This window comes from Ambystoma mexicanum, chromosome 12 (assembly GCF_040938575.1).
Source record: "Ambystoma mexicanum isolate Mex_15411 chromosome 12, UKY_AmexF1_1, whole genome shotgun sequence".
Classification (NCBI taxonomy): Eukaryota; Metazoa; Chordata; class Amphibia; order Caudata; family Ambystomatidae; genus Ambystoma; species Ambystoma mexicanum.
Genome location: NC_090936.1, coordinates 522767111 through 522786914, shown reverse-complemented (window position 1 = coordinate 522786914; position 19804 = coordinate 522767111). Strand labels below are relative to the sequence as shown.

The 19804-nt window shown below is 49.9% G+C and overlaps 1 long non-coding RNA gene across 1 annotated transcript in view; it reads left to right on the top strand.

Moving 5' to 3' along the window:
- Positions 1-3445: 3445 nt before the first annotated feature.
- Positions 3446-19804, top strand: part of LOC138513740 (uncharacterized) — a 30551-nt gene continuing 14192 nt past the window's right edge. The window contains exons 1-2 of the long non-coding RNA XR_011281804.1: positions 3446-3483; positions 7275-7316. This is a non-coding gene — a long non-coding RNA (uncharacterized lncRNA). The remainder of the gene's footprint in view (positions 3484-7274; positions 7317-19804) is intronic.

Genomic DNA, 19804 nt, shown 5'->3' with positions numbered 1-19804 from the left:
GTCAATCGCCTTCCTCGAATCGCCAGTGCCCTGCACTCGGAGACCGGATAGGCAGGCACCCGTCCACCCGGACCGCGATTTAAAGGAGCACACCTTTTATTCGTTGGGCAGCACTGCGGCTGGTTTCATCCCTGGGCAGTGCAGTAACTCGAACCTTCCTCCACGACGAGAGTCTCTCTTCCTCTGCTGGATCTCCCAAACTGCAGGAACTGCCAGGAACAACCGCCACCGCAGGAGCCTCTTCTACATTTTAAGGTACTTTGTTCCGCCAGGCCTCCCTTTTCGCGTAGTAGTGCTAAAGATGTTTTAAATCCTTTACCTACCTTTTGGGTTGGCCGCCCCTATCCTCTAACATTGTATTTCACCTTCTGCATCCACCTTTTCGAATCGTTTAACAAAGACACAAAGACTTGACTGCAGCTACAAGAACATTTTGCTCCTGGGGTCTTTACCCTGTACCACTGACTCTGGCACAGGCCTATTGACCCTGGCTGAATGTGTTAGAACTGCCTTCTCTAGATTGCTTCTCAACAAGAACTGTGTTGGCGCACCTACTTCTTATAACCACCTTTTCTTTCCCACTTTTAAAACTTGTGAAGTGCCATTTTGCTCGGTTTTCATTTAAGTATTATACATGCTAAAGTACTGCTGTGTCTAACCTTGTTCACAGACTTATGTGAAGTGCTGATAGGGTGTCTAAGAATATATTCCTGTATAACTTGTGCTGTCCCTCCCTTGTGAGAAATTGCTAGAGTGCCATTTGTGTTGGGTTTTCACTGTGCCATTTTGCTCAGTTTTCACTCTTGCTCAAACCTGTCTACAATTTAACTAGGGAGTTGTGTATACTTTTTTTGACATGATTTTAACTTGCTTTAATAACTGTGATTAATGTGTTATCTTAGAAGTGTGTAAAATAAATATATATATTCTTTTTAATACAAAGCTTTGGTCACTGTTTCCTTGTGCCATAGTATTATAGCTCTATTGTGTAAACCCTGAATACTGCTCACCTCCCTCTTGAGATAGGTCTGACTGCTTAGCCACAGCTACCAACTAAATCTTTGACTGATACCAAAGGGGATTTATTGCTCATACCTGTAGTCTTAATCTTCTGTAGTGCTCCCAAAGGGAACTGCACAGGATTTTGCCTAACAGTGGCATATGTATTAATAAAAAATTGAGAGAAAACAATGCATTTTTGGCACAAAAATACTTGCAAAACAAATTGATTTGTAGAGCAGAGGACCAGTGTCCATGACAATGGGTGAGAGGATGTGGATATAAGTCCAGATGATGCAAGGGAGGTAGAAACCCGGACCTGGAACAAGAACAGTAGAGCATACTATAGGAATGGGATAGTGGGGCTGTCATAAAGAGGTAGTGGGAGAGGAAAACAGGGAGATGTGGTGAGGTAGAATGCTATGCAAGTGGTTCTTCAGAAAGGAGGAGAGTTAGGAGGTTGGATTTAAATACAGATAGAGTGGGAGTAGCGCGGAGAGGGAGACAAAGGTCATTCCAGAGTAACAGAGAGAGGAGAGGAAGCGAGCAGAAATGAGAGGGAGCACAAGGGGCAACGAGAGGTGTGTTTGATTCTTTACAGGTTGTAGATAATGGATAGGAACACCTCTAGCAGCCATTTATGGTCAGTCACTGGTTGAAGAGCCTGAGTACAGGAGAATGGCAGATGTGCAAACTGTATTATCAAAGGGCTGCACAAAGGTCATGCATGGATCTTGCGTCCCAATAATCTTGATATAAAAACCAAAAAAAATACTACAGCAGGTATAACGGAGAACATTTGAAGCTGGAATGGCAACCTTTCTCAATACGTACCTTACAATGGGCATGTGAAAAATATACATCAAATCCAACCGTTTTGCTAGCCCTCTTTGAAAACAGTGGAGCCAAGTCACCATACTTCCCATTTGCATGTAACGAGTTCACAAGCAAGTGTGAAAATTGTGTTCATTTTCCGTGATTGCCCATTTTCTAAATTAACACTTGATGCACATATTTATGTGCCGGTGAGTGTTAAGTGCACCCCAGCTCATGTTTCATATTTACAAGGAATTTATTGTGATATGTGTTCCCTTTGAGGCACCATTCCACGGTGTTTGGTCTGCTCAGTCACAGGCTCAGGGCAGTCAGGGTTCTTTTCAGACCTTTGCCTGGATTGCAGTGTTCAGAATGGAAAGGGGAATGCAGAACATGAGTGGTTACATTATCTTTTGGATTTTCACAATTTTAAGGCCCATCAACACCAATGCATGTCCTTTACCAACTTGGGCAGAGGGCTACTTACAGCCCTCCTGTCATGTGGACGCCTTTCACCAATGCATAGCTAGGTGTCAGATGCGCATGACACTATTATGTGTAGATCTGATACCAACAGGCTAGACCTCTTTCTGCAAACAAGTCCCCTCTATAGTATGAATCATGAGAGTATGGGTGTGCAGGTACTACCGGTTACCAAAACGATGCAACAAGAACTCTACTCATCGCAACATGCTTATAGCAGGCTTCCCGATTCAACCCCACTGTGCATATGATGGTCAAAGCTTGTGCAGCCAACTTATTCCATGCAGGTCCTATGAAGACCCTATTGCAGTTAATCATAATGAAAGAATAACAAAATAAGATGATATGTATACCTTTGCATGAAGAAGCCCTTTTTGGTATGAGTAATTTGTTGGGTGAACACAGGCAGGGGTTAGAGAGAAGTATAACTGTGTTGGACTTGATGAAATATGGCATGGCTATCACTAGCCCCCAACAAGTTTATATGAATAGTGCACTATGTATGTCACAGACAGGAAAGCTTACTTCCACAGACCCAACCTGCTGAGATCAATCATGAACTAAGGCTCTGGACCAAGAGGAAACGTGAGGAGGCCCACACCTCCAGCCAACATACGTGGCCAAGGCCCGGACTGTAACAAAACTGCTTAACGGTGGACGGAAGTGGAACGATCCCAGCTCTATTGTTGTTGAATTTGTTTTTGTGTTTGTTTTTCTTTTAGGGGGGAGGGAGGAGTGAAAGGGGAAATATACCGGAATCCGAAGGAAGAGGGAGCAGGGGAGTTATAAAAGTTAAAACTCATGGACGTACTACAAACTTGAAAACGGACAGGGGGTGAAAGAGGGATGAGAACAATACTGAGATTTAAGTATACTGTTCCTTACCTGAATGTTTGTAACTAAGACTCCATGAGAAGAAAATAAAGTTGTTAAAAAAAACACATCCGCTACTATTGCAGCATTAATCATGAACGTCCTCCTGTAAATAAGCATGTTAAAAAATGTCCTCCTATAAATAAACATGTTAAAAACTATTTGGTAGCTCATAATTGATGCGGAAAATAACTGACCAGCTTGTTTGTGTCATTATTACTTTACATTTTATGTTTCGTGAAATTAAATCATTTTTCAAATCCTGTTATTTTTTAGGCTATATAGTAGCCACAACTGCAAGGCCAACAGTAGGTAAGTATCACAGATAGTGTGCCTTTCAGCATTATCTGCTTGGAATGTGTTGGGTTTGTTTTGTTGTAGAGTAATTCTGTAGACAGACATTTGCAAACTAAATTATAAAACGTTGGTTAAGATGTTGAAAAAGGATGCCATATGACAAATAATTGTTTTTTGGGTTTTGTGATCTGAATAAAACAGAAGCATTGTTTTGTGTGAAACTTGAGTAGAGTATATGAGGAAAATGTACTACCTGATTGAGAGACCACAAGTGGATACAATTAATATCTGTGGTGAATATTTAGGTACTAACCTATCTCCTCTAACTTCCTTTTCACAATGAATAATGAATTAAAAGGTTACAAGTTTGGGAGTTGATCTGGGGGGCATTTTTGTTCTGGATTATTGTTGGATGTTGTTTAAAAAACGACTAAAATAAAGCAAACATCAAATCTAAGGAAATTGTTTGACTTAGAAGTTACATGTTAAATACCAAGATCCTAAAATATCTATCTGATTCTAAATCCACTAAATAAAAGTTGAAAAAAAAGGAATAACAGATTGTTTGCAAGAAACATTTAAAATAGTGTATTTTTAAAGTATAATGCATATTTTCTATTTTCAATTGTTTATATTTATAAGTGCATACAATGAAACATACATGGTTGGTGTAAATCTATTTAATTATGGTACATGTATGATAAGTAAGATGTGGAATAGACAGACATAAAGTTACAACATTTCATGAGATATTAAACCCTCCTGACAACTGGATATATTTAAATATTTCGATGATCTTGCATACATAAAAGTAAAAACAAATAGTTGTAAGAAGGATTAGTGGGTGAAAAGATGAGTATGCGGGGCTAAAGTTCAAAAGTGCTTTGCTCATATAGCTGTAAAGATGATCACCATATAATCTTAAGTATGTGCTCCTGACCCATTCTTTTGAAACACATTTTTCTCTAAATATATGTTGTTACTCAACTCTTCAAACTGTGTGTTTTTTTCTAAATCTTCTGAATTCTTGTCTATCACATTTAAATAATGTAATCACAAGTTAACCAGATTGTGTGTATATTTCAATGATTTTTTAATACTGGGGTGGGGTGGTGGGGTGTAGAGTTGAGGTATGGGGACACATTCCAGTGCTGTACCATGAGTGCAATTATGTGTTAAAAGCACCCAGTTCCCCACTACAATTTAGCAGAAACATGTCTTTTGTGGTAATAAGTGTTCAGAATCTGTTAAACTATGGGTTAGATTCACATAACCTGCTGGACATAGGAAGTGATAATCAACCTGCATCCATCAAGTCCTACAGGCATCTACACTTATTTATAATGGAGATATGCATGCAATGCGAGAGCAAGGCTGCTGGCACATGGCCAAGTGAGGTACAGGCTGGCCCTCCCTGTATTTATAAATATGGGCTGTACATCCAATATTAAAATATGCATTGGGTTCCAGCAACCACGAGGGAGGTGGGCTGGTGGATGCTGATATTTTCAGTGCCCCCAATCTCCTATTTCACCACATACTTTGATGGCAGGAGCACCTTGCTTGTGATTGGCCCTCAATTAAAACTCTTATTTGACACCGCATTTAGGGGAGGGATGTAAACTAACAAGAAATTTCCATACTCTTTATTTTATACTGAAAGGCAAACAAATGTATTTAATTACCCTTGCTGACCTGTGTGTTGACCTTCACTGGGTCTGCACCTTGTCTGAGCAGGCCTTGACAGAGGGTGCCCAATTCTGACTGCATCCTCCTGCGAATCAGGGCTCGTGTGTCAGGGATGAGCTCAGAAATGTGTTTATCACTGTCATTCCGTGGGACACAAAACTTGCATTTGGAACAAAGTATGTACGAAGTGATTTGTGTATGCACTGACTGTGCACTTCTCAAAGTAAAAAATGCTTAATCGGTCAGGCCTCTGTCATTAAGGCCATTTTTGTTAGATTTTAAAACATTAACTAGGAGAATAGGACAATATGCCTGTGCCCAGGCAGTTCTTTCAATGTATACTGCTCTTTTTCTTTGGGACAGAATCCACATTATGCTCATTGCAATGAATTAACATTCCTAATGAATGGAATGTGTAACTTGAATGTAATGTGTTGGCAAGTGAATGGTTATTATTGTTGAAAAAAGGCATATAACGTTAATTTGTTGATAAGAAAATGTAAATGTGAAAAAGTGTCATTAGAAAGATCACTATATTCAAGTAGATAAGCTCAGAAGAAAAGTTTTCAACTGAGTTAAGTTCAGAAAGGTTTCCTAATGTGATCGTAATTCTAGATGAAAACAGAGAGTACAAAATGAGATTGCATAGTTAGGTTTAGCTGAAGAATCACACCAATAAATAACCGATTTTAAATAACAGTCTAAGAATACCTAATACCTGTGTGAACAAGGGCACTTTGTGCATTGCTGAAAACACACAGAAGGTCCCCTGATTACACCTTTCATGAACCCCAAAGTACATGTGAAAACACTGCCCATAATTTCAAGATTACATTTATATTTTAAGGGTAGAATTGAGGCAATGTTAATGTTAATGTTAAAGGACATTTGTACCGTGCACTATCACCACCGGAGTGGTCCCCTGGCGCTATGGCGGCTCTGAAAGAGGAGGGGAGGTTGAGTTAGTGGGAGGAAGCAGGAAAAGTGCAAGAGAGCAGTGATGTGCTGTTGGCGGCCTCAGCCCGGTGGGTCCGTTGGCTGGGCCTGGGGTGTTTGCGGCCGGTAGTCGTCGTGTGATGTTGTGAAAGACTGTGTGTGTTTTTGTTTTGTTGTTGAAATGTAGTGATGTTTGTGCGTTTTGTTGTGCTGTAGATTTTAGTTGTGTTTGGTTTGGAGTTTGAGAGGTGTATGCAGAAAGGGAAATTGTTAATAGGGTTGGTTAGTTTGCGTCTCTATCCTGAATTCAGGCGCTCGGCTTGCGCAGTCTCCCCTGGTGCGGCTCTGTCCTGATCTGGGTCCGATTGGCATAGAAGGTTCCTTACTCCTCTGGCAATGAGGAATTTAAGTAAGAATACTATTAACAAAATCATTGTTTAAACATTGTGCGGAAGGAAATAAGCACCAAAATATAATAAATTCAAGTCGAAACATAAAAATACCTAATGGTGAAGATCTGCTAAGACTGACCTGAAGGCTGCAGAATTTAGCAATAACTGTGTTCTGTTTTTTAAAATATATTTTAAGAATTAGCATATACCATAAAATGCCAGCTACATCAATTCTCATCAGTAATCAGAATTACATTTTTAAATATGGAGAAGACAAACATCATCAAAGACAGCTGCAAATACACTCTTCTCCCCTAAAAATTTTGAGATACCATGCTCACACCCTTAAAAGACAGTAAAACTACCCTAGTGATAGTACAGGTGCAGACTCCTCATCCTTCCTGTTCCAAAGTCTGGTGTCTGTCGGATTGTGCGTCCTTTAACTCCATTTACTCTGCTGTTTATTCTTTTAGACTTCTATCCCCCACTCTTGCAACCAAGAATCATTTTTCTTTTTCTTGACCATCCCCTCCCTTCCCCTAGAGAGGTATGTAGCCTTTTCCAATGGTTCCTAATTTTAAAATCTCTTACTTTATCGTGCAGTTTAATTGTTTTATAATTATATAAATGCCTTGCAGGTTTATTCAAACCCCTTTTTCTACTCATTCATGTATATGTGATGATTTTTGTAATGTTAACTGGTGAATGTGCAAGTATACGTTATTGTGTTTAATGAGATTGTCCATATACTTGAAATAATCTGAATGAACATCTCTATTTTTATTCTAGATTTTGGAGTAACATCGTATCAGAGTGCAATCTATACAGAAGGTAAGTGGTATAGTGGTGGGTCGTCCTTCAGAATCATTCGCTTTAGGTTTAAATAGCTATTTCATTCAGTTTTATGATTGAGTGAAATTTGGACTTGCAGAAGTTTGCAAAATAAGATATAGAATCAAGATAGAAGCAAAGTATCCTTATTGATTTGACTCTATTCATTTTCTTTGAGAAACGTGGAAGAAAATGAACACAACTAGATAATGCAATCTCTGTAAATTAAGGGTACTCTTAATGGTAAAAACAGAAGCATGTTTGGGGAAAAGGACCACAAACTGTTGATGATCACAGCGGACATTCTGGTAACTATGGCAAACCTAATGTACTTCATAATAGTGTTGGTGGAGGAATCGGTTCTATGTTCTTTTTGCTGCCAAGTTTTTTTCAATGAGTTTTTTTAATGAGTTTTTTACTAGAGTTTTTATATGTGTGGGTCTCCCCTACTCCCCTCGCTATTATTTAATCCCTATCCCTAACCCCCTACACTTTTTATCCCCTTATACACCCTTTATTTTCCAATGAGTTTTTTCAAAGAATAATTTTTGTTAAAGAAATCATTAAAAAAAAGCCTAGCGGCAAAACGACTGTATACCAAGGAATCAGAAAAACACAGGACATTGACAGGGTCAAAATTAACTTATGAATTTCACAGGTGCTGAAAATTAATGCTGATGAAAGTAAAGGTGGTAAAAACTAAGGCAAGAAGGGAGGAGAAAACCTAATCTACTTGAGAAAAAGACTTTTCAGCACATGGAGATCGTTATTGACCTCCTCTCAGCCAATCAGAATGTTTACAGGGCAGTCAATACCTGCTGTTATTGACTGACTTCCGAACATACAGGCCGATTCATGGAATAATTAGCGCGGCGCAAGTGGGCAAAAACGTGCGAATCGCAGTGGAATAGCGAAAATCGCAGTGCAATTGCGAAAATCGCACGAAAAGCAGCGCACGTCGATTCATGGAAGGCCGTGCGCGAGAAAACCAGCGGATGTGCGATAAAAAAGTGCGCGGCGCACGTTGGCGCACAGGCCATCTAACAGCGTGCGCCAGGTCACAGCGAAAATCGCACAGGCCACAGCGAAATTCGCACATAGCGCGGCGCACGCAACAAAAGTAGGCGGAACACGGGCGTAACACTCGGAATGGGGAACAACTTGCCAAAACGTGGGTGTCACGGGGGAAGTACAGGGCACAAGTGCACGGAACGCCCACACGCTCGCCTACAACACGTATTCATGGAATAGAATAGGGCAAAAAAGCGCACGCTCAAACCAGCGCACAGGCACAAACACGACCGCCACAAGAAAGCAGGCGGTAGCGTCTCTGCGGCTGTAAGAAATGTGCGCCAAAAGGTGCGCCAACAAATAGCACCTATATACTGCCATGATGAATGTCCCATACTGTGGCCCTCCAGGAAAAATGACGTGCAAAGGGGTACCCACAAACACGGACACCCGCTGACAAAAAATACGTGTGCGTGTATACCGGGGTGCGCGGGAAGTCTAACACGCGATTTCAGCAGGGTACGTGCATCACAGGGGTTCGCGTGAAGTTATTCACGCGATCGGGCCTGGGGGAGCGGGCTACGTGTATTTCAGGGGTTCGCGTGAAGTTTCACACGCGATCGGGCCTGGGGGAGCAGGCTACGTGTATTACAGGGGTTCGCGTGAAGTTATTCACGCGATCGGGCCTGGGGGAGCGGGCTACGTGTATTTCAGGGGTTCGCGTGAAGTTTCACACGCGATCGGGTCTGGGGGAGCGGGCTACGTGTATTACAGGGGTTCGCGTGAAGTTCCTCACGCGATCGGGCCTGGGGGAGCGTGCTACGTGTATTTCAGGGGTTTGCGTGAAGTTTCACACGCGATCGGGCCTGGGGGAGCGGGCTACGTGTATTACAGGGGTTCGCGTGAAGTTCCTCACGCGATCGGGCCTGGGGGAGCGGGCTACGTGTATTCCAGGGGTGCGCGTGAAGTTCCACACGCGAATAGCCTGGGCGCGTGTATTTCAGGGGTGCGCGGGAAGTTCCACACGCGAATAGCCTGGGGGCGCGTGTATTCCAGGGGTGCGCGTGAAGTTCCACACGCGAATAGCCTGGGCGCGTGTATTTCAGGGGTGCGCGGGAAGTTCCACACGCGAATAGCCTGGGCGCGTGTATTTCAGGGGTGCGCGGGAAGTTCCACACGCGAATAGCCTGGGCGCGTGTATTTCAGGGGTGCGCGGGAAGTTCCACACGCGAATAGCCTGGGCGCGTGTATTTCAGTGGTGCGCGGGAAGTTCCACACGCGAATAGCCTGGGGGCGCGTGTATTTCAGGGGTGCGCGGGAAGTTCCACACGCGAATAGCCTGGGTGCGTGTATTTCAGGGGTGCGCGGGAAGTTCCACACGCGAATAGCCTGGGCGCGTGTATTTCAGGGGTGCGCGGGAAGTTCCACACGCGAATAGCCTGGGGGCGCGTGTATTTCAGGGGTGCGCGGGAAGTTCCACACGCGAATAGCCTGGGGGCGCGTGTATTCCAGGGGTGCGCGTGAAGTTCCACACGCGAATAGCCTGGGGGCGCGTGTATTTCAGGGGTGCGCGGGAAGTTCCACACGCGAATAGCCTGGGCGCGTGTATTTCAGGGGTGCGCGGGAAGTTCCACACGCGAATAGCCTGGGCGCGTGTATTTCAGGGGTGCGCGGGAAGTTCCACACGCGAATAGCCTGGGGGCGCGTGTATTTCAGGGGTGCGCGGGAAGTTCCACACGCGAATAGCCTGGGGGCGCGTGTATTCCAGGGGTGCGCGTGAAGTTCCACACGCGAATAGCCTGGGGGCGCGTGTATTTCAGGGGTGCGCGGGAAGTTCCACACGCTAATAGCCTGGGCGCGTGTATTTCAGGGGTGCGCGGGAAGTTCCACACGCGAATAGCCTGGGCGCGTGTATTTCAGGGGTGCGCGGGAAGTTCCACATGTGATTTGACAGTGTGGGTCCTCCCAGGTGTACCCTGTACACCCTCCACGGCCCCTGCAGGCAGCCCACACCACAGGGGACTACCCTGCATCCCTGGTCATGTCCCGCAGGCAGCCCACCCACCATGGGCATGCCCCCCAGCAAAGGCACATGTCTCCTTGAACTAATGAACACCAACTCATGTCCCCTTGCACCCCCACCCCCCAGCACTGTGGGGCACCTGCCAGCAGGCCCCCACCCATGTCCAACTCATGTCCCCCACCACCCCCACCCCCCAGCACTGTGGGGCACCTGCCAGCAGGCCCCCACCCATGTCCAACTCATGTCTCCCACCACCCCCACCCCCCAGCCACCAGGGTCACCCTCCACCAGGCCCCCACTCATGTCTCCCACCACCCCCACCCGCCAGCCACCAGGGGCACCCTCCACCAGGCCCCCACTCATGTCACCCACCACCCCCACCCCCCAGCCACCAGGGGCAGCCTCCACCAGGCCCCCACTCATGTCACCCACCACCCCCACCCCCCAGCCACCAGGGGCACCCTCCACCAGGCCCCCACTCATGTCTCCCACCACCCCCAAACCCCAGCAGTGCAGGGTCACCCTCCACCAGGCCCCCACTCATGTCACCCACCACCCCCACCCCCCAGCCACCAGGGGCACCCTCCACCAGGCCCCCACTCATGTCTCCCACCACCCCCACACCCCAGCAGTGCAGGGTCACCCTCCACCAGGCCCCCACTCATGTCTCCCACCACCCCCACCCCCCAGCCACCAGGGTCACCCTCCACCAGGCCCCCACTCATGTCTCCCACCACCCCCACACCCCAGCCACCAGGGTCACCCTCCACCAGGCCCCCACTCATGTCTCCCACCACCCCCACACCCCAGCAGTGCAGGGTCACCCTCCACCAGGCCCCCACTCATGTCTCCCACCACCCCCACCCCCCAGCCACCAGGGGCACCCTCCACCAGGCCCCCACTCATGTCTCCCACCACCCCCACCCCCCAGCAGTGCAGGGTCACCCTCCACCAGGCCCCCACTCATGTCTCCCACCACCCCCACCCCCCAGCCACCAGGGTCACCCTCCACCAGGCCCCCACTCATGTCTCCCACCACCCCCACACCCTAGCCACCAGGGGCACCCTCCACCAGGCCCCCACTCATGTCTCCCACCACCCCCACCCCCCCAGCACTGTGGGGCACCTGCCAGCAGGCCCCCACCCATGTCCAATCCATGCCCCCCTGCACCTGGGTCCCAACATTCCCCAATCATGTCCGTAATGCCCATCCTCCCCTGCCAAAAGGCCCAACCAACTATCACACCCACCCACATATCAAAGGCAATTACATGTTACACCCCCAATTTAAATAATGCAATTGAACACATGTCTGTCACACACAATGGCTGCAAGTGAATGACAAAACACCCAACATGACATGCCTGAAAGCAATGAGATGATACGACACATTGAAGAATAAAAAAAAATATGTATTGAACAGCAAGTAGAATGGAAATCAAATAAGAAAAAACACAAAGCAAATCAAACAAAACAAGATGAATGTCCAAGAAAATAATCTGAAAAATTAAAATAAGCCAATGAAGAACCATGAAGAAGATCATCCTGGGTCCATGAGCCCAACCAAATTAAACCTAACTATGACTACTAACTAAAAACTGAACTATATACAAAAAAGTGGTGCATTGTCCAATCGCAACCAAAAAAAAATCAAAAAAACAAAGGAAACCTAACCCTAACTATACAACTATATACAAAGGCAGCGGGCTATTCGGACGGCTCACTGGTTGTTGTCATGGGCCAGGGCATCATCGAACTCCTGGTCAATGGCTTGGAGGCGGGCATGTTCCCTGGCCCCGAGGTCCCGCAGGGATAACGCAGTGTCAAGCTCAAACTCCCTGCGAAGACCCTCGAGGCACTCAGCCCGCCTCAGCGCCCTCCGCATGGAGTCCTCCGCCCTGACCATCGTGAGCCGTTCCTCCTCTGCCCGCTGCCGCCCCGCACCTATCCGCTGGCACAACCGCTCCCACACGGAAGCCACTCCCATTCCAGGGTTCTCCTGCCCTCCGGCCGATGCCTGCACCCCTGATGTTGATGGCCCCGAGCCATGATGCCTCCCACGTTGAGCCTGCTGCTGCCTCCGACGCAACTGCCTGTGCCAGCACGACGGCATCCAGGCTGATGGAAACCACCGACGCCGTCGTGCACGTGCCCTGCCCGATGATGCCGTCACATCCTCCATCTGCTGGGGTCCAGTTGCTGTGGTGTCCACCCCTGCTGGATCTCTGACTCCCGACTGTGGCAGGGATGGGATCCCCACCGAGCTGGCTGCATTGGTCGGGGCAGGTCCACAGGGGGCCCTGGTGGCATCTGGGCTGGAAGACGGCAAGGAGAACGACTGGTGGATAGCCTGCACAGAGGAGGAGAGGGCCGCCACATTGGCCAACACATGCAGGAAACCCCCGAACATGGCCGATCCCAATTGAGCCACGTCGGCACGGTGCACTTCGTGATGACGTGCGTGCTCCTCCCGGGAAGCACGCACGGCATCACGAATCACAGCCGTGCGCATCGCGACCCCAATCAGGACCTTCTCCGCACGGCCAGGGGTTCCCACGTCCGCAGGTGGAGGGGAGTCAGGTGACATGGACATCCCCTCTACCTGCGGACAGGCCTGGGACGGGGCATCCCTGCTGGTGCATGGTGGTGCACTCACAGGGTCAGGGACAGCGACATGCACAGGCCCCTCCACGGTGACCTGTGCTGCCTCCTGCCCCTGGCCCTGGACTGCACCACTTGCACCAGCAGGGATGCCCCCACCAGGCCCCATGTGTGCCCCAGTGGCGGCCTCCTCCTCCTCTGTGCAAACCACCAACCTGGATGGCTCCTCACCGTCTCCCACCGTAGCAGGCCCCTGTGGGGGCTCACCCACCCCTTCCGCTGCAGCCGTGGGGGCATCCCCGCCGCCTTGCTCCACAGCGCCGTCTCCGCCCTCTTCTTCACTAGCCGCTGCGTAGAGGGAGACAAATAACACAAGCATCAGGGCACTGTACAATGGTCCCCTAGACAGGAAGCAATAGCAGATGAGCACCACTGTCAAAGTACAATCATGTCCCTCCACAACACATGGGTCAGTCCAGGCAAAACACACACAGTAACAGGCATGGTGCATGCCATGGACATTTCCATGCATGTCCAATGGACTCTTGAAACATTCAATGATATGTAACTCACATGCATCATGGCTCATGCCTATCACATGCACACACTTCACCTCAGTCACATCCATCTGGCCCCAAACAAACCAAACACAGCGGATACAAGGGTAATTTGGCTGCTTTACTGAATCTGTGCATTGTCACACACATGTGTCATGCATCCATGGCATGCACAAGTCACAGACACGCAGGTCAGGCACACAGACATGGCTACCATATATGTACCTGGCATCAGCACCCATCCCTCACCCCCACCCATGTCCAGGTACAGAGACTGGCATGCTCTCATGTTCAAAATCTGCATAGGGCTCCCCATGCGGCATTTCAACACATGCAACAATCATGTGCATCACACATCACTGGTCGCACATGCATTACCATGATGTCCCTGCACACATACATGCATACATGGCCTATGGCACACATACAGGCAAGTATCATAGAACCAGCACACCGCAACATGCCCTGTCTCACACAGTAATGCATGGACACTTACCGCTCAACTCCAGACGGGCCTCCCTCTCAAGGATCTGGGCGTGGAGCGCTGGGCGTACGCGTTCCAGGACCCTCATCTGGATGGAACTCATGCGGCCCCGGCCCCCCTCCACGAGGCGCCGGGCCTTCACAAGGGTCCTGGACCTCAAGTCCTCGCAGCGCTTCTTGATCTTCAGGACGTCGCGGGTGCCACCCCCTCCGCGTTGATGGCAACCACACAGTCGGCCCAGATCCTCTGCCGTCCTTCCTTGCTGGCGCGGGACGATCCAAAGAGGGCATCATACTGCCCCAGGACATGCTCCACCAGGACACCAACTTCGGTGACAGTGAAGCTGGTGCCCCTCTGCCCCTCTGGCCTGGGGTTGCCACTGGTGCCAGATGTGGAAGTGCCCGACATGGCAACCCCAGAGGCAGGTGTGGGTGGGCAACTGGGTCCTGGGGCTGGGCTGTGGAGCGATGTAATCCCAGTCGGGAGTCTTCAGTTCCAGCAGGGGTGGACACAGCAACTGGACCCCTGCAGATGGCTGCTGTGCAGGCACCAAATGGCAGGGCACGGTGGCAGCAGGCAGGCAGGCAGGCAGGCAGCAGCAGATGGCACGTGGGAGGCTGCTCGGGGCACTGGGGGGCAGTAACTCGGCCTTCTGGGCAGGAGCGTGGTCTTCCGTGTGTTTTCGCGTGGCCAGCTTGATACGGAGTGATTTGGCACGTGAAAATCCTGCACGTCAGCGTGAAATCCGAGGAAAGGCCCTTAGCGCGTAAGCGCGTCAGCACGCATACGCGATTCTATTGGACCAGAGTCCCTCAGCGCGTAAGCGCGTCTGTGACGTGACCCGCACGGGTGTTCCCCACTCAGCACGTGATGACGGGGCACACGTGGAGATACTGCACGTCAGAGTGTCATCGCGTGTAATTGGACAAAAGTGCGCGTACACGCGATTGGCCTATGTACGTGTATTTAATGGGTGCGCGGGCACTTACACATGCAAGTACGTCAGCGAACCTGTATCCCGTGGTGCGTGTGAATTTCCACACGCTATTGGACTGGGAACTGGATTCCAGGGGTGCGCGGGTCACATGCTGTATCCCGTGGTGCGTGTGAATTTCCACACGCTATTGGACTGGGAACTGAATTCCAGGGGTGCGCGGGTCACACGCTGTATCCCGTGGTGCGTGTGAATTTCCACACGCTATTGGACTGGGAACTGGATTCCAGGGGTGCGCGGGTCACACGCTGTATCCCGTGGTGCGTGTGAATTTCCACACGCTATTGGACTGGGAACTGGATTCCAGGGGTGCGCGGGTCACACGCTCGCCTAGAACACGCGCAAAGCATAAATTTGCGGACTTTAACAATAACAAGCTCAGACGCCAGGATGAACATACCGTTCCTAGCAGCAGTGGCAGTGGGCTACCAAAGGAGGAGGAGGAGGATAGTCAGGGCCAGAATATTCACACCCAGAACCAGCCTTTTCGGGATGCCTGATGACCAGGTGTATGGGAGGTACAGGTTTCCACCACACATTATACTGGACCTGGTGAGTGAGTGGGAGGATGACCTCACATCACCCACCCTGTGCTCCCAAGCACTCAGCCCCCTGGAGAAGGTCCTCAATGTACTGCACTTCTTAGCCACTGGATCATTTCAGCGGACAAGTGCCATAGTGGGTGGGGTGTCACAGGCCACCCAGTCACGCTGCCTACACCAGGTCTTGAACATCATCACTGCACGCCCATCAGTCCGCAGGCACATATACCTGCCCAGAACACCTGCAGAAAGGCATGCTGCCGCCCTGGATTTTTACGCTGTGGCACGATTCCCCAAAGTGCTAGGTGCCATCGACTGCACCCATGTGGCTCTACGTCCCCCCAGGGCATCTGAGCACATCTATAGGAACCGCAAGCACTGGCATTCCATCAACGTGCAGGTAGCATGTAATGCCAAGGGAATCATCACCTCAGTATATGCCAACTATCCCGGGTCCACCCACGACAGCTTCATTTACCGAATGTCCACCCTAAGCCGGGACCTAGAAGCTGGGCGGCATGGCGATACATGGCTGCTTGGTGAGTATGTATGCCACTGCACATGCATGCATGTTGGATACTGAGCAAGGTCACAACCCCACCAATGATACCAATCACCACCTCCACAGGGGACAGTGCCTACCCTCTCAGCCCCCACATGATGACGCCAATTCGGAACCCCACCACGCCACCCCAGGTAAGATATAACACAGCCCACATTACAACCAGGGGCATAGTGGAGCGCACATTCGGAGTGCTAAAGTCACGCTTTCGCTCCCTTGACCGTTCTGGCGGGCAGCTGTTATACGCTCCCCCAGTAGTGTGCAGGATCATAGTGGCAGCATGTGTCCTGCACAACGTTGCAACACGCCGGGGCCTGGCCGTGGACATGGTGGTGGCCCCACATCCCCAACCACATGCACAGCCGCTGCGCATGGGAGGGGAAAGGGCACGGGGGGAGGCAGCCCGTACACAGCTAGTGGCTAATTACTTCACATAGAAATCACACCCCTGTGGAGTGCACACTGCCCTGGCACATTCCATCTGACAATCAATGATGACTCAACCTGACACTGATCCTGAATGTCTGGAGAATGAACCGGGAATACCATGTCAGCCTGAGATTGTTCACCTGGAAGTGTCACAATGTGTGCATCCCTACCCACACAGACACCACCAATGCAGTTTTGTGAAGTTACACATTGAAGCAGCTAAAATGAATACCCACTTGCAAAATGCAACAAGAGGACAGTGCCATGTCAGCCAACCCAACCCCAGCACCGCCACACGACACACCGTGCCATGTCATGCTAATTGCAGGTAAACAAAGTAATCCCCACAACATGACATCAGTCTCACTATGTACAGTGGCACTATTAGAAACCTGCAACACCTGAAATGCTCACAGCAATGCCGGACCAACAACATACTTGAGCACGTAGTACCATTAACATGACATCACAAATGTTACATATTAGTAGTCTCACCACCTGGAAATGCCTGCACTCCCACCACTACCAACTGTGCAGTGTTGTCGCCATGTAGAGTTGTAGGTGCACTGCTGCCAACATGGACCCCATCTCCAGACTAGAGGTCCTTGTGTGGACATGAAGAAGGGACCTGCAAATTGGGAGGTAGACACAGAAAAAGAGTTACACATCAATGCAACATGCAGTGTACAACACAACAGCAATATGCACTAGGAATGTATACACAGTATTGACTACAGACTGCCCACACAGCTCATGGGAGTCCAACGTCACTGTGTAATTCACTGTCACTTGGGCACACCCTTTGCAAGCCCATGGAAACGGGAAGCAGGAGGGGTGTGTGTGACTCAAACCCAAGCATCTGAACCAAATACATTACAAGCCTGCATGTGCCCAGCCACAATGCAGCGTATGCCCACAGGAACCACGGAAGCCAACAGATCGTCCCAAAAAAATTGGGAATAAAAGAAATAAAAATAAAAATAAAAATAAGAAACAATCAAAAATGGCCATTGATGGGCCCGGGGGGGTTGGGGAGGCCACCCAGGAGGTCCGAGGACAGGATGCACACCAGAACCCACCTGCGTGGATCCTGGGAAGATAAAACACCTCCATGGGCTCATGGCCCACACGGCTACCCTATTGTGGGAGTATCACTGCTGTCGCTATTATCACCCTGTGCAGCTGCATCCGGAGGTGGTTGCACTATGGGAGGCAGCCCACGCAAGGCCCTAGTCTGCTCCTCCATGGCTGCAAGCATGCGGGTGTGGTAGGTCTGGTTCTGGAGGATGAGTGTGCGGAGGTCCCCATGCAACAACTCACGGGATGCCCGGACCTCCGCCCTCGTTGCCTGCATCTCAGCTGAGAGCGTACGGGTGAGACGCTCCAGCTGCTGTTCTGTCCTTTGGTGTGTTGAAGCCTCAAGCTCAACAAGAGTCGTCCTGAGGTGAAGGAGCTCCTGCCTCAGGGCTTCCCTGTGGCCCTGGGACTCAATGGAGATGGCCTCCTGCAGAGTCGCCAGTGCCGCCCGCCTGTCCCTGTTGGACCCCAACATGTCCTCCCTGTGTGACTGGCAGATGGAGTCGGTTGCCTGCTCTAGTCGCTCCATCAGCCTTTCTGGGGGGACAATGGAAATGGCCACCCTATCCATGGCCTGAGCCATCATCTCGGATGATGCAGCCTGTTGGGTTGCCATACCGTAAATGGATTGCTCCCATGCGGTATTGCCGGGTGGCGTACGGCCACCACGTCGGCGGGCACCACACCTGTCTGGGGCAAGGCGAACTGCGCCTTGCTGTGCCGGCACTGCCTGAGGCTGCAGGACTGCATTCCCCCTCTGATCTGCTGGCCCAGGAACAGGATCAGATGTCGCGGAGTGTGACCCTGCATCCGTAACCACCGAAGGCGTAGCTGCCAACACTGACATCCCCATGGAGGGTTCTGACCCTGGTGCAGGTGGGTGAGACAGAACAGAATCCCTCCCTGGAACACTCACCTGCGACGGCACGTAGGTCTCATCCGAATCAACACCTGAGTACAGCTCGGGGGAGGTGCAGCCAGAGACACCCCTTGAGAGCACGACCTGCAGCACTTGTGGGTTCTCCCCCACCACCACACCACGTCCCTCACTGGTGGTTGGTCGGCCCTCGGACCCCTCCTGGGTCTGCACCATCTCCACAACCCCAGCAGTATCAGGTGCGTCTTCCCCTGCAAAGACATGAAAACAAAGAAATGGAAACAGGCATTAGCACCATGGCACACATTGAGGGCTGAGAAGCAAGAGAACCAGTACTTGATTGACACATGTCCCACATGACTAAAACCCTCCCATGCATGCACCCTCACTGCGTATGAAGTGCAGGCAAATGGCACACACTGATGACACCAAGATGGAAGATGAACACATTTTCTGCATGCTGCCTGGCAGTGGCATCACACATTGGCCTGTGATTGGCAGGTGAAACACACATGCCATCACACAGATGGCATGTACCATTGCTATTGAGTGAAGATGGAGAGGAGGGCAGCACCTATTCATTCAGTCCAGTTCCCGCATGTAATTGCTTTTCTAATTCTAACAGGTCACATTTTTCACCTGGAGCTGCCAGTCTGAAATGGTCCAATTGCACAGGGACATGTGTGTACAAATGATATCCAGGTAACAAAGTCACTCCACTTTACCATACCCATGTCAGACATGTGACTAGTGGACAGCGACATGCCTAGTGAAAGTGGTGGAATGCAAACAAACTGACTGAATGAACAGTGAAAAAGAAGCAAATATGTTGTGGCAAGGTGACACTTCAAGGGCAACTGGCGTGCAGTTGGGCTAGATGTCTACTGTTGGCAGAAGGGATACTGCTATGCCCAAATGCAGCTGCGCAGGAAGGATTGCATGAAGCACATGGCTGACCCATACGACTCAGGCGCACACACTCTCACCTGGCACCCGAACAGAAGCCCTCACACACACACCATGCACATGGATGACACACACATGCATGTGCACTCACCGGACAATGCCTCGTAATCAGCCAGATCTCCCACGCCTTGGATCTGTTCCTCCGTGACGTAGGTCCCAGCGACTGACTCATGTGGAGTGAGTTCCATGTCTACTACTGGAGACCCACCTCCAGTCACTAGAGTTGTGGCATGACTTGAGGCCAGCTTACTCTTTGCCCTGCACTTTAGGTCATTCCAGCGCTTATAGCAATCATTGGCTGTGCGCCTCACGATTCCAAGGGCACTTACGATGTCCGCAACGGTCTGCCAGTGTGCCTGGCGTTG